This window comes from Austrofundulus limnaeus, unplaced genomic scaffold, assembly GCF_001266775.1.
Source record: "Austrofundulus limnaeus strain Quisiro unplaced genomic scaffold, Austrofundulus_limnaeus-1.0 Scaffold49, whole genome shotgun sequence".
Taxonomy (NCBI): domain Eukaryota; kingdom Metazoa; phylum Chordata; class Actinopteri; order Cyprinodontiformes; family Rivulidae; genus Austrofundulus; species Austrofundulus limnaeus.
Genome location: NW_013952451.1, coordinates 1129999 through 1142956, shown reverse-complemented (window position 1 = coordinate 1142956; position 12958 = coordinate 1129999). Strand labels below are relative to the sequence as shown.

At 38.1% G+C, this 12958-nt stretch overlaps 1 long non-coding RNA gene across 1 annotated transcript in view; it reads right to left on the bottom strand.

Moving 5' to 3' along the window:
• Positions 1 to 11986: 11986 nt before the first annotated feature.
• Positions 11987 to 12958, bottom strand: part of LOC106517454 (uncharacterized) — a 5785-nt gene continuing 4813 nt past the window's right edge. The window contains exons 2-3 of the long non-coding RNA XR_001310212.1: positions 12760 to 12905; positions 11987 to 12416 (exon numbers count right to left, since the gene is read on the bottom strand). This is a non-coding gene — a long non-coding RNA (uncharacterized LOC106517454). The remainder of the gene's footprint in view (positions 12417 to 12759; positions 12906 to 12958) is intronic.

Here is a 12958-nt window from a genome sequence, read left to right as displayed (position 1 = left end):
AAAAAAAAAAAAAAAATATTCAGGGCTTAATGAGTGCTATGAGGCTCAAAGTTGAATTCCCATCTGTTCTCTGGGTCATTTATAAACTGCAATCATAAAAAAGGGGGGACAAACAATTTTGCTTTTATATTCATGACTCACTGACCATCATGCAGGAGCATTAAGATCAGACAATGTGTCATTGTGGCATGTGTTATTAGTTATTATGCCTCTTCATATAAGCATTGCATTTGAACCAATTTTGAAGTCTTCCTTCAACTGTGATGCTGGTTTATGATCATCTTAAGGCTGTGCTGGCAGTGATGGGTTGTGAAAGTGGGATGTGTGAGGAATGCAAAGTGGCTAGAAAGACTAAAGCAAAGGCTAAGAGGATAACAGATAGGGTGGAAGTGAGGGGTGTATAAACATGGCATTGCTGATGAAATTTAGATAAAGGAGGTTCTCTCTATCAGCCCTAAATCCAAGTGAGACTAAACCACTAATTAAAACATCAAACACAACTTAGATGGTTCACATTTTGAACCCTGGCCTCCTTGAACCACTGCCTGAATACCGGTACTTGAAGTGCTGTATACTTGGCACTGTCCCTAATTTGGTGCCCTCCATCTCCTAATAAAAAACAAGTACAGTTCCAGTATGTGGCATCACATTAGTGTGTGTATGGTGCAATGCTGCTTTAGACATATTCAAGTGGGGTTCTTGCATTTTAAAGTTAACTTTTTGAACAAACTCAGTTGGGAAAAAAATTGACTTTATTCTTGACCAGATTGACGAGCTAATCGCTAATCTGACCAGAGCAAAGACCAAAGGGGATCTCTGCCATCCTAAAATAACTCCAATCTAAAAAAGAAAAATCACCTCAGTTCATGCAAACATTGTTTTATTAATGTTTACTTTGTTGTCAATTTTGCACCACATGGTGCGCACAGAGGCAGCAGCAGCTAGCTTTTAGCAGCAATTAAGTGATATATCACCAACCAAGACAAAAACAAAGTGAGCTGGAAAAAGATTTTAGGTGTGTGTACACGTATAAACCAGTATACTGATGAATAAAAGCACAACATACTCTGTTTTTATTTTAGCTTCAAATAGTAATTAAGCACAAAGCTGACATGAATGTAAGACTTTAAGATAACACGTAGTCAGGCAAACACACATGCACAATCTCTGCTGGACAGAGGGATACAGGTCAGTGGAGGTGCCTCGTAAGCTGTGGCTGGCAAGTGGCAGGACTAATCTTATTAAAACTCTTCAGCTGCCGATTCATACTCTTAAAGGCGTAGTTCACTTTGCTGAACATCTCCTACTATTTGAGCCTGACGTCGTTTATTAGCCTGGGGTAATCCTCTTGAGTTGAGATAGACTTTATTGTGAATGTTTACGTTTCTCCTTTATTGTTGGTTTTAAAAAAAGTTTTATTAATAGCCATACTGAATGCTTTATTTGTAGAAAGGGATGCGTGTAAGAGATAAAAATGAAATATTTCTTAAAACTGGGTCTCTAATCCTGCCTGTTTTTCCAGTTTCTCTGCTCCGACACATCTGATTCAAATGAATGGTTGATTAACAAGCATCGGCAAAACTTTAAGATGTCGTTATGAGAAGTTAGAGCAGGGAAAGAAGTAATATGTACAGGATAGTAGCTGTCAAGAACCAGAATTGGACACGCCTGACTTAAAATGTTGTGGGAAGGGAATGCTGAACTATATGGGGTTGCATTTATTTAGAAGGGATAAGACAAGCGCTTAGCATAAATTCTTGGTTGCATGTGTTCAACAACAACTGTGGGACTGAGACCAAGAAGTTTTCCAGGACAAGAGCCAGGTAAAAACTCAGACTGTCAGCCAATTTAATGTTAGAGTCACCAGCTCTGAACCTTTGAGGACACTAACCTTTGAATTGATCGTATAAACAGACCGGTCACCCTGATATAGAAGCAACAAATAGCAAATATGAAAACTATGTGGGTCTGCCTTTTGTCAATCCTTTGACACTGAGACAAAGACTGAGCCTGAAAGGCACACAAAACAACACAAAGTGGCCAATGATTGAGTCAGAATGGTGCAGTTCTGCCTGACCAAGTCTTCACAATGTCCACCATTTTGGCTACATAATGCCTCAAACAAGTTTAACAGCTCACAGAGCAACAGACACAAATAGATGTCATCTCAACACCGGGTCAATATTTCAGCACTGATATAGACCAGGGTTTTCTACTTGTTTGCACATAACGTTGCAAAAAATAGCAATATTTTTGTGTGAAAAATCTATGCTGCAGTTGAACAGACCAGACAATGTCTGATAAAAGACGTTCACACAACTTTTGTTCCTCTCCTGTTTGAACCTAAACAATGAACCAGACAGACATGTCTCTATTAAGCATATCGACATCAGCTTGCACTTTGGAAAGTGAAATTCACCAACCTTTTTTTAAAGTACCAATAATTCATATAAACTATGAAATTACTGTCAACTTGAAATTGACTAATTTACACTCTTTTCATGCAAGTCAGTAAATCCATCAACAGTGCTTGTCTCATCCCGACCAAACTTGTAAAATGCTTTAAAGGGGCAGTATCATGTAAAATCAACTTTTTTGAGTTTTATATCATGTTGAAATGTTACACTCTCATAAAAAACATGCCCAAAGCCTTGCTTTGACTCATTCATGCATGTTTGAGAAATCCTGAAGCGTTTTTAAGCAGCCATGCTGAGGAGCAAAACGACAGCTGGGGACCAGAAATGCCTTTTGGGACCAGAAATGCCTCTGAGACGTGTCTTTAAGCTGAGCTTCCTCATCACGGAGCACACCTCCCCACCCCGCCCATGACTCCTGCAGGCTCTCGGCAGTAACAAAGCAAACGAGTGAAAGTGAAAGTGAAACTTAAACTGACTGATGCTCTTAACACTACTTCTCACTCAGTGAAGCTCTTTTCAGATTCAAAATATCTTTGAGGACATGTATTTTCAGATGCCAAGTAAACTGCATCATAGCGCACGCGACCACCCGCACCACAATGGACGGGACAGAAGCGGAAGGTGGTTCTTAAAGAGACAGAGGCAAATTTCAAGGTGTTTAGAAGAGGAAGTGATGAGAAGATGTTAATTTTCTATTTAAACATGAAAACAGTATTTTAATAACAGCTAAAGGTGACATGGATACATTGTTATGCCTGAGAAACACATAATATTGCCCCTTTAAAATTTTGGAATTTTTGTGCTTCAGGACTATTTAGAAAAAAACAATGAAAAACTAATTGATTGATTATTAGAATTACAATTCTTTTGACCTATCAGTGAAACTGATCTGATGGTGTGAGCACCCCATATCTCCCAATCTACTCATGTGCTGTGCCACAGGTGTAAATCAAAACAGAAAATGGCATCTATCAAAGTCAGAAATTCAAGTAGTTCAAAGACAATTTGCGTTTCAGTTAAAAAAATGAAATGAATGTAAATGTTCAGAGATAATAGTCTCTCTGTGAAAGCCTTGACTGATGGATCATGCAAGGAAAGCTTACCATCATGGCAAACATGGTGCAGAGAGCTGTAAATTTTATAGTACATTATAGAGCTTTATTGTGCAGCAAATAAGTTATAAACACCAATGTCCAATCTGCCAGGAAGTCTGTCCATTAATACAACTGAACTATGACAGATAAATTACACCTCACTGCTATCTGCTGTAATATTAGGAATGATGATGACCTCTACGTTTCTCCTTTCAACCCAGTTTTAAAGTCAAGTTGCGTGTGAGAAAAATATATGAGCACAAATCTTATTTCTTCACCGGTGTAATATAAAACAACATAATGTACATTTTGTGAGTGGTTTTTCAAAATGTGGAACAGACAAACAAACACACATTGCTACAAGTTGCAGAATTCAAATACCTCATACGACAAACAAAGTGGAAACGAGGTACAAGGTAGTAGCCAGAGTGGCGATTACCATCAGGACAGAGAGGGTCATAGAAAAGTAGAGGAGAGAGCAACATATCGGGCCTTTGCACAGGTCAGTCAGTACTCCGAAAACAGCCTGATTAAACAGAGAGTGAAGCCAAGACAAACACCTCTGGACTTCAGTCAGGCACAAAAACACAGAGCTACAGACCTGCTGAGATCACACTGCATTCGCTCCGTGCATCAACTCTGCAAAGCACACTGTTTCGAAGGTTTCCTGTCAGCTTGGAGTTCACATTAAAGAAATTCCATCCTATAAGGTTACATGTGTTCACCAATTGATAGGTTGAACTACAAAGGGGATAGTTTTATCTTCTTTTACAGGTTGTTTTGGGGCTCACCTGCTGGGCACCTTAATGTTAAACGTTATCAGTTGAGAAAATAAAATTGCTGGTTGAAGAGGATATATTTAAAATTTACAATAAATTATAACAAATGATTATATTAAAAACAGTTTATTGTTAAGTATTTTACAAAACTCAAATACGAAAGAGTTAAAAACAATTTACTGTTACTTTGTCTTATGATTTATATTTGTCAAGGGGGCCAAAGAAAGTAAGAATAGAAGTATAAACAGCAAAATTCACAGACAGTCTGAGACACAAACAAAACATGTGACAAACAGGAAGACCCTTTTTTGTGTGTTTACTTCAAATAGCCCGCCTGCTGTTTGTCCATTTGAGCTGCTATATCGAGTTCCTCATATTGTATTCCACTTGAGCAAACAAAGAACAAACCTGTTGCAAGATGAAAAGCATTTATTTCAAAAGCGATGCATTTTAATTTTATTCAATAGGGCTTTGGGTGGATTTTTTTTAATCCTGTGGCCATTTTCATAAAAAATAGGCAAGCATGTAATCCTTCAGCTGACCTGAAATCCCCAATAAAATAAAATAAAATAAATGAAGAGATATAATTTTCGTCACATGGCAATGAAATGCAATGATTTTAATATGTGTCTGCTGCAGCTGAAATATTATGCAACTCCACTGTTTTATGCAGATAGGACAACAAAACACACACAGCTAGTCACAGCTGATGCACTATGCATGGTATGTAGCCTAGAATAGTGTGATGGAAAAATCTATACTAGCGTGGAGTTATTTCTGCACTACTGCACTGTGACCTGGTACACAAACAGCATGAAACAATCAGTGCACACTGTGACCACATGTCATTTAGTTGCAAAACACACAATTTTTTTGATGGTATGAAAAAGGGCATGGGGCAGGCAGCTGGGAGTTCTCTGGAATGATGCAGAACTCCTGATTAAAGCTTTTCTTTAACACTTCGGAGCAGCATATTGGAAGCAGAGAAACATTACAGTCATTCTTTTGGAAACAGCACACTGATAAAGACTTAAAGGGATAGTTCAAATATGTTGGGGTTCTGTGAAAAGTTTATGAACAGCTTATCTGTTGCAATTAGCTCACCGTATAGTTTGAAGAAAGATATTTGAATTCAGAGCTGACCAACAAGATAACAGTAAGAAAGACCAAAGTGGATCGCTGTCGTCTTACAGCAATTCTAACCTTAAAAGTTTTATAGCAGTTGATGCAAACCACTCTTCACACTAATCTCAATTTCACAATAAATGGTTAGTATATTAATTAAATTTTATGATCACTTGCAAATACAAAACTCAGCTATAGCCATAGCACTTCATGTGCATCTTGGGGCACTTTCAGTGGGAATGTGATATTTCTGAATAAAACTGTAGCAGCCACTTCAAAAAAATCTGAGTTATCACTTTAACTAAAAAAAATTGATGCTGTGATACTGTACATCTTTCCAATATTTAAAGTTCAGCTGCACAACATTAAACCCTACTGGATGTCAAAAGAAAAGGATGCAAAAAGAAAAAAACTTAGCCATAACACTTTTAAAAGACTAAGGAAATCAATATTTTTACACAGAATGATGCCAGTTGTTTTCTAATGCTTTGGTGTTGAGTGTCATTTGATATTCAGAGAGAAACATAGTGGTCAACTTGATTAAAAATTTATACTGAAATAAGATCAATATTATTTCTTTAAAAATAATCTCTCCTTAGATGATTTGAAACAGGTTTCAGTGTGTCAACGTCAAATTAAATTCAATTTGTTTTGTCATTTTAATTAACAAAATGAAGTTAATTGGAAAAAAACTGTTGTGCCTTTTTTTTACCCCTTTATCTTCTTTTAACAAAAAGCCAGTAAAAGATTGTGTTGGTAAAACTGCATTTAAGATAAACATCTTTAGATGCAACGATTAAATTTACAACTTTCCTGTGCATGGGAACAAACTACAGAAACTGGATGCAGGCAAACATGAACTGGGATGACAGAAAACCCTCGTCCTTATACTCACTACCATCAGTTAGCCTGACCCATTCAGGAATGTGAGAGGAGAGGCTGCAAAGGCACACCACAGGGTGTCATTCAGGTTGGGTCAGCATCCTGAAGCTGTAAAATCGGCACGACCCAGACAACAGATCAGACCGGCCGCAAAAAGAAACACCTTACTTAAGAGTTATTTATAAACACAAACACAGATTAAAATCTTGTGGTTTCGTCAGTGGGTTGGCCAAGGATAAAACAAGTCTAACCCTGATTAGCAGGACTGACACCCTTGGGTGTTTCTGCCTTGCAGAATGTTGGTTTAATGCTTTCTGTTCAGATGAGCAGGGGCGGCGGTGTGTTTGTGTCTTCACAGTGCTGAGGAGGTTTGTGGACTTTAGAGGTTTAAGGGTTTTGCTCTTTGAGTCATTGTACCTGTGAGTCAGCTTGGGCGGGTTAACAGACTTTTCTGTGTGATGATAGTAAAGTTTGTACGAGGGTGTGCAGAAATCACTGAGTCATTGCTCCCTGACACATTTACAATTGTGACAAAACACCACGTAGACAAGTGCCCGTGTGGCATCTAGCAAACAGTGGCCTCTTTCAGATTATTTTCCATTATTTTTCTTGTTCTATGGTTCGGGCACAAACAATCTGACTCTATGAAGTGACTGATGGGAGCCGGTTCCTGATTGGTAGATTTTTTTTTTTATTAATTTTCTTTGAATGTCATTATTTGGTACATACTTCCAAAAAATGTCTATGGGATGCTGCTTTTATTTTTTCTTTTGCATGTTTTAATTTTTATTTTGTTGAGCATTTTTTAGGTGTGGTTTCACATTGTTGCAAATTTACAAATAATATCATAATCAGAATCAGAATCAGAATACTTTATTGATCCCTGGAGGGAAATAGTAATTATTACAGCAGCAACCATTCAAGTAAGCATTAGAGATAAAATATAAAAGAAAAAAATATTACATCAAGGAAGTATATATAATATAAAGAAAATCTAAAGGAAAAAAATATTAGAGCACACAAGGAAGAAATAAGAATAAACACTATGGACACAACTGAACACATAATAACATTATGCACAATTAGAGATTGAACATGTTTGTCCAGTTCAGATGGATATTTGCTTTTAGTTGTACTTTATAATTTATTTTTGCAGCAGTTTGTTCTATGTTGTGTATATAAAACCATTTAAATTAACACAAAACAGGAGAAAGAAGTGCATTCAGACTCACTAAACAAGGGTGCCCCACTGAGATGTGATGACAAATTGTGACACAGCAAAAAAAGGCAACAGTTTCCAAATGAAAAGGAAACAACAGTTGAAGTTTTGGCAATATGCCTTCTTTAGAACTGCTGAAATGTTGTTTGGTTTTAGAAGCTGTTGCTTTTTTTTTTTTTTTTTTTTTTTTGCTGTACTACATGAATAAAAAATAATATAGTGTACACTTTTACATTAGTAATTTACAGTATTTTACACATACTTTTGGTAATATGCAAGAAAAAAATCTGACCAGAAATGACGTCTCTTTTTAGTGAGCCGATCCAAAAGAATTGGCTCTCTAAAAAGAACCAGAATTCCCAACACTAGTTCAAATCAGTAAAAAAATAAAGGTTTTTTTTACGATTTTTTTTTTCTGGCTCTTGTCGTCTCACCAAAACAGAGCCATCGATGCTGCTCTATGTGTTAATTGGTAGGGTCTTTTAATTAGTTTGCGGGCGTCAAAAAAGAAACGCAGACAGATAGAGGTGAAAACAAAACGGGAAGATAAGCAGACAGACAGCCAAGGCTTGCAGGCACAGAAAATGAGAGACGCCAAAGAACAACACAGAAGAGGGACATATGGGTCTGTTTGGAGCCCCCATGCAGACGTGAAGTACATAGTGCGTGGGGTCGAGTTCCAAGGGTCTGGGGAGGATGCAAGAAGTCAAGCCCACCTGTTCAATTTCAGTTAGACCCCCACAAAACAAACAGATATGCACAACTTTCACAGCTAGAGCCTCAGAACACCTCTTGTAGTGTAAAAAGCAGACCGTGATTACACAACACACACACACACACGCACACGCACGCACGCACACACACACACGTTTGAATCCCTAGATGGCATTCCCTCAGTCATATGATGCTGCCTATTTGCCCAAGGGGATCAGCTTTCTGCCACAAATGAGGGAAGCAAGCAGATGTGGAAAGAAAAATAGACTCCCTGAGATCAGATTGCACACAGAGTTGCACACATATTAAAAAATACACACATGTAGAATCACATGCAGACACTGTTTGTCTCAGGGACCCATCTTCACAGTTAAAGTAGGAAGCAAGACGTCTCGTGAAAACAGACATGAACGTAAATAGAAAAGAGCCACAGCCAACGAACCAAATGCTACAATCCTCTCCTGGGATTCAGACAAGGAATAAATGCTATGATTGGCTACATTATATAGAAAAGCCGAATAATCTTGACTTACAGTTTTTAACCCAAAGAATCAAAGTAACAATCAGTCCAAGATCTTTTTTTTTATTTCAGCCACTTATACAGATTCTTCTTTTGCTGTAATTCTAGCGCACCCTGACCTCTCTCCGACCTTTTGCAACCAGTTATTTTAAAGTCAGGCAATGCAGAAAATGCACACAGAGTTCCCAGCAGTGCACAGTTACAGCGAAAGACACCGAGACTCAGAAACATGAATAGACACATGGAAAATAAATAATAATTAAAGTGAAACTGAACACAGTTAAAGCTTTAAAGATATCAAAAATCAAGCTAATCTTGCTGACCCCAACCTTCGGCCCAGAACTCTTCCAGTACGTTCCGTCAGCAGTGATGTGGAGTAACGTTCCCAGCCATCCTAGACCTCGGAACACATCCCGCCATCAGACCCTGGCCTATCTCCAACCTGAAGCAACCCTGAGCTGGATAAAAAAAAAAGGGAAGAAAAAAAAACACACCCACTCTCAGCCGAGCTGGGTTTCTTATCTCCTCTTTACCCACTCACTCTGGTTCTGCCTTGTTCTGTCCTTGCTCATTATGTGACACCTTCTTATCCAAGTCTCTCAGCACGGAAACAACTCATTCCCTCACAGATGAGCTGTCCACAGTTGGGTGGGTTTTAATTCATCCATTCACAAAATCAGAAAAGACATTACGTTTATGTTTCCTTGGGGGTGGGGTTGTTAATAGTGTAAGAACTATTTGGTTGGGCAAGACTGAGCTAAGTTTGCTTTTGGTCATAAACAGAGAGATCTACCACCACAAGACAGTGTTTTATCACAACACAGATGTTCAAAAGGAATTTCACATATGGAATCAGTTTGGAATGATGTATTTTTTTTTCCAACAGAGGCCAGCTGAACTTTTCCTTCCTTCACCTTTGACCAGAATTCTTCAGCTTTATCTTGCAAAGCAGCTTTCTTGAAGGAAACAAAAAGGTTTCAGAAAGTGGTTTTAGGCATGTTTTGTTTGATTCATCACAGTCACACCCAGTCTGGCACACTCTCTCTTCCCAGTACGTTCTTTCTCAGTACCACAGCAACCTTGACACCAACTCCCCCCCAACCCCCACAGCCAAAACCCCTTCGTGTCCCTCTTTCTCCAGCTCTGCACTCTTTACCCGCCCTTCTTTGCTCCTCGCCACAGCTTGGTTTCTTATTTGTTTTCAAGCAATCTGCTTCTCCGCTTCACTTCTCATCTCGGAGCGCACCAGGTTGGTGTTCTTTTTGAAAAAGAACAAGCCAATGACAGACTAAATGTGCACAATAGCTTTTTTTTCCCCTCTATTTCTTTATCTCACCATCAATTGATGTTTCTATAATTTTCTCCCCTCAAACCTTCCTGAAGAGGTCAAACATCATGCGATGCTGTGATAAGCAGAGTTGTGATGACTGTGAGCTTTCTTGTGTGCAAACATTGGCCTCTGAAAATGCATGTGCATGTGTTTTTAGGTGTTTTTTGTCATAAAATTTGAAAATAAAGGCCACATTTACCACCGTTCATGCCAGAGTTTCAGACAAAGATCATGTCTCATGTTAAGAAATGATAGTTATAGCCATTTTATTTAAACCTCAAAAATAATCTTGCAATATGCACAATGTTGCAATATTATAATGCTTAAAGTAAGTGTTGTGAATGACTTTTAGTTACTGTCGCAATGAATTTTAGCTCAATAACTGTACAATCTAGAGTTATAGCCATTTGAATATCAGCTTATCAAGTTGAATAAACTTGTATCAAGTTTATTAGTTGTAGATACACTTATAACAAGCACTTTCTAGAAGTTTTATAAACATCCAGTGATTTATAAGAGTTTTTTGCGAACAGACAAACAAGGTTAATCCCGGTAGGTTATGCTGAAAGTCAAAGCAAAAAAACTTGCAAAGTGATTAACGCTTGTAGCATGTGCTATTCTAACACATTCGGTATTTAAGAGCATTTTTCTGAAAGTTTCACTAAATTTCAGCCAGTGATTCATGAAATATTTTGCCGACAGACAGATTGAGTTAACTCCAAATAGATGACAGCAAAATTTTATACAAAAAAATAAAATAAAATAAAATAAAATAAAAACTTGCACTGAGAATCTGTTTCTGCAAAACGGACTGAGCTGACTTTGTGTTTTTTAAGCTCAGTTGACCGCCTCCTTGAATCGAGTTGACCCCAAAAGTTAATCAGTTGTCCGTGTACCTCTAATGATTACTTTCTTCGAGTTTCATTAAGATCTGTCCAGTGGTTCATGAAATATTTCCACAAAAGACACACGCAGACATGAGCGAAAACCTTACGCCCCGAGCTTTCTCCACACCCAGACATTAAAGCATCCCCAGACAAAATGAAACCGAACTTTTCGGAGCATATTTACAGCTCTCGGTAACTTTGGAAACAGTTGAGGAGAGGCGTTGGCCTGAAAGAGACTGTGAATGTGGGTTTTAGCGTGTGTGGGACGTTGCTCCACGCACACAAAGACACCACTTCTTATATACTGTATGTCTCCCAGCTGTGTGAACTCGGCTAACTGAAGGGCTATCCAGCAGCTAGTAATGTTTAGTGTATAACTCTACTGGAAGCCCTATACCCACCCACACACATACACACACACAGAGGCTCCTTGGAGACAGCACAATCCTCTGAACTGGGGCAGACAGAGGGGAAGGCCTCACCCCAAAGGAAGAATGGTTCAAATTCCACAGCTGATAGAAAAACACTTGAGGAGTGGGCGAGAGCAGAGGAACCGAAGTCAGCTCTGTCAAGCATCCATCCCTACACCCAAGACATTTTTTTTTCTGTGGAAAGGAATGATAAAAAACAAAGGGAAGACAAAGAGACTCGGGAAATGTTGTCCTGCAGGCAACAGAGTTGGATTGTGTTTGGGGCTGTTGTCAGAGATACCAAGTTTTCTCCTAAACTTAGAGCAACAGCCGGAGCAACCACAGTTTGTCAGTGACTCCATCCCTCAGCTATGTCTCCAAGCTGAGCTCACTAATGTACAGCGCAGGTTGTGTCTGTGGCTTTAACAAAAAAAACCTCAACTCTGTTACACTATAACTAAATTTTAACTGAATTAAAATACATCAAATGCACAAGAAAACTTTAAAGTGAAAGCCCATGTTATTTTTGAAGTGTTTTTATTTATTATTATTATTATTTGAAATGTTCTCAACATAAAATTTTCTATGAAAAACCTCAGTTTGGCCAAATTTAAAAAAAAAAGTTTAATTCTGATTAAACCAATGAGCTCATGGATAGTCAGCGAAGGGCCAAGACCAAACAACTTCAGTCTACAAATAAACCTTTACTTCACCATCAGTTCACCATGCAGCTGGGGTCATTTGTGGGGGAAAATCATCCCAAATAACAATGTAATCCAAAAACATACAGGTTTATGAAACAATATTTGTATGAACTGCTTGGAAGTTTTAAATATTAGATTTACCTAATGTCCCTCTGGGATCAATAAAGTATTTTTGGATTTGAATTGAAATGTATTAAGACAACAGTTAAATTTGTGCATTCAAAGAGCTATCTACAAGTAAGATATTGTTTATTACCTTTCCAAAGACCCCTTCTTTAAATGATTTGAACTATCCCTTTAAACAATCTTGTTTTCTTTATTCCCACAGAAAAAGTCTAAAAAACAGAAAAAATAAACACTTTAGCAGCTCTTCACTTGGATTTACAGTGCATCCAAATATATATATATATATTTATTTTTTACAAACTTTGATTTAAGGAATAAAAACAAAAAGTTTTGCAAGCAGCTATAAACTTAAAAAGATTCAACATTTTGGAGCAGAAGTTTTAACTACTGTTATTTTTTTATTTTTCTGTCAATAAGAGTAGAAGAGTGAACAGCCCTGTTTGGACCGTTATGCAATCTCCGGCTCTGTCCACATGCAGTCTGCACACGAGTGATCTTTTTTTACAGATTAAATGAGAGTGATATGGGCACAGCATGCAATAATGCTCCTACCTTTAACAGTCAGTGTTCACTTCAGATCTCTCTCTCTCTCTCGTCTTGTTTCTTTCCTGTCTACTTCAGCTGACACCTCCCCAGCTGCTCCTCTTCCTCCTCAGTTCACTCTGAGCTGCGCGCTTCTCTCGCTTCTCCCCATTGAGCTGCAACGCACAAACAGATTAGATCACTTCGCGGCACTCTCCCTCCTCTTTGT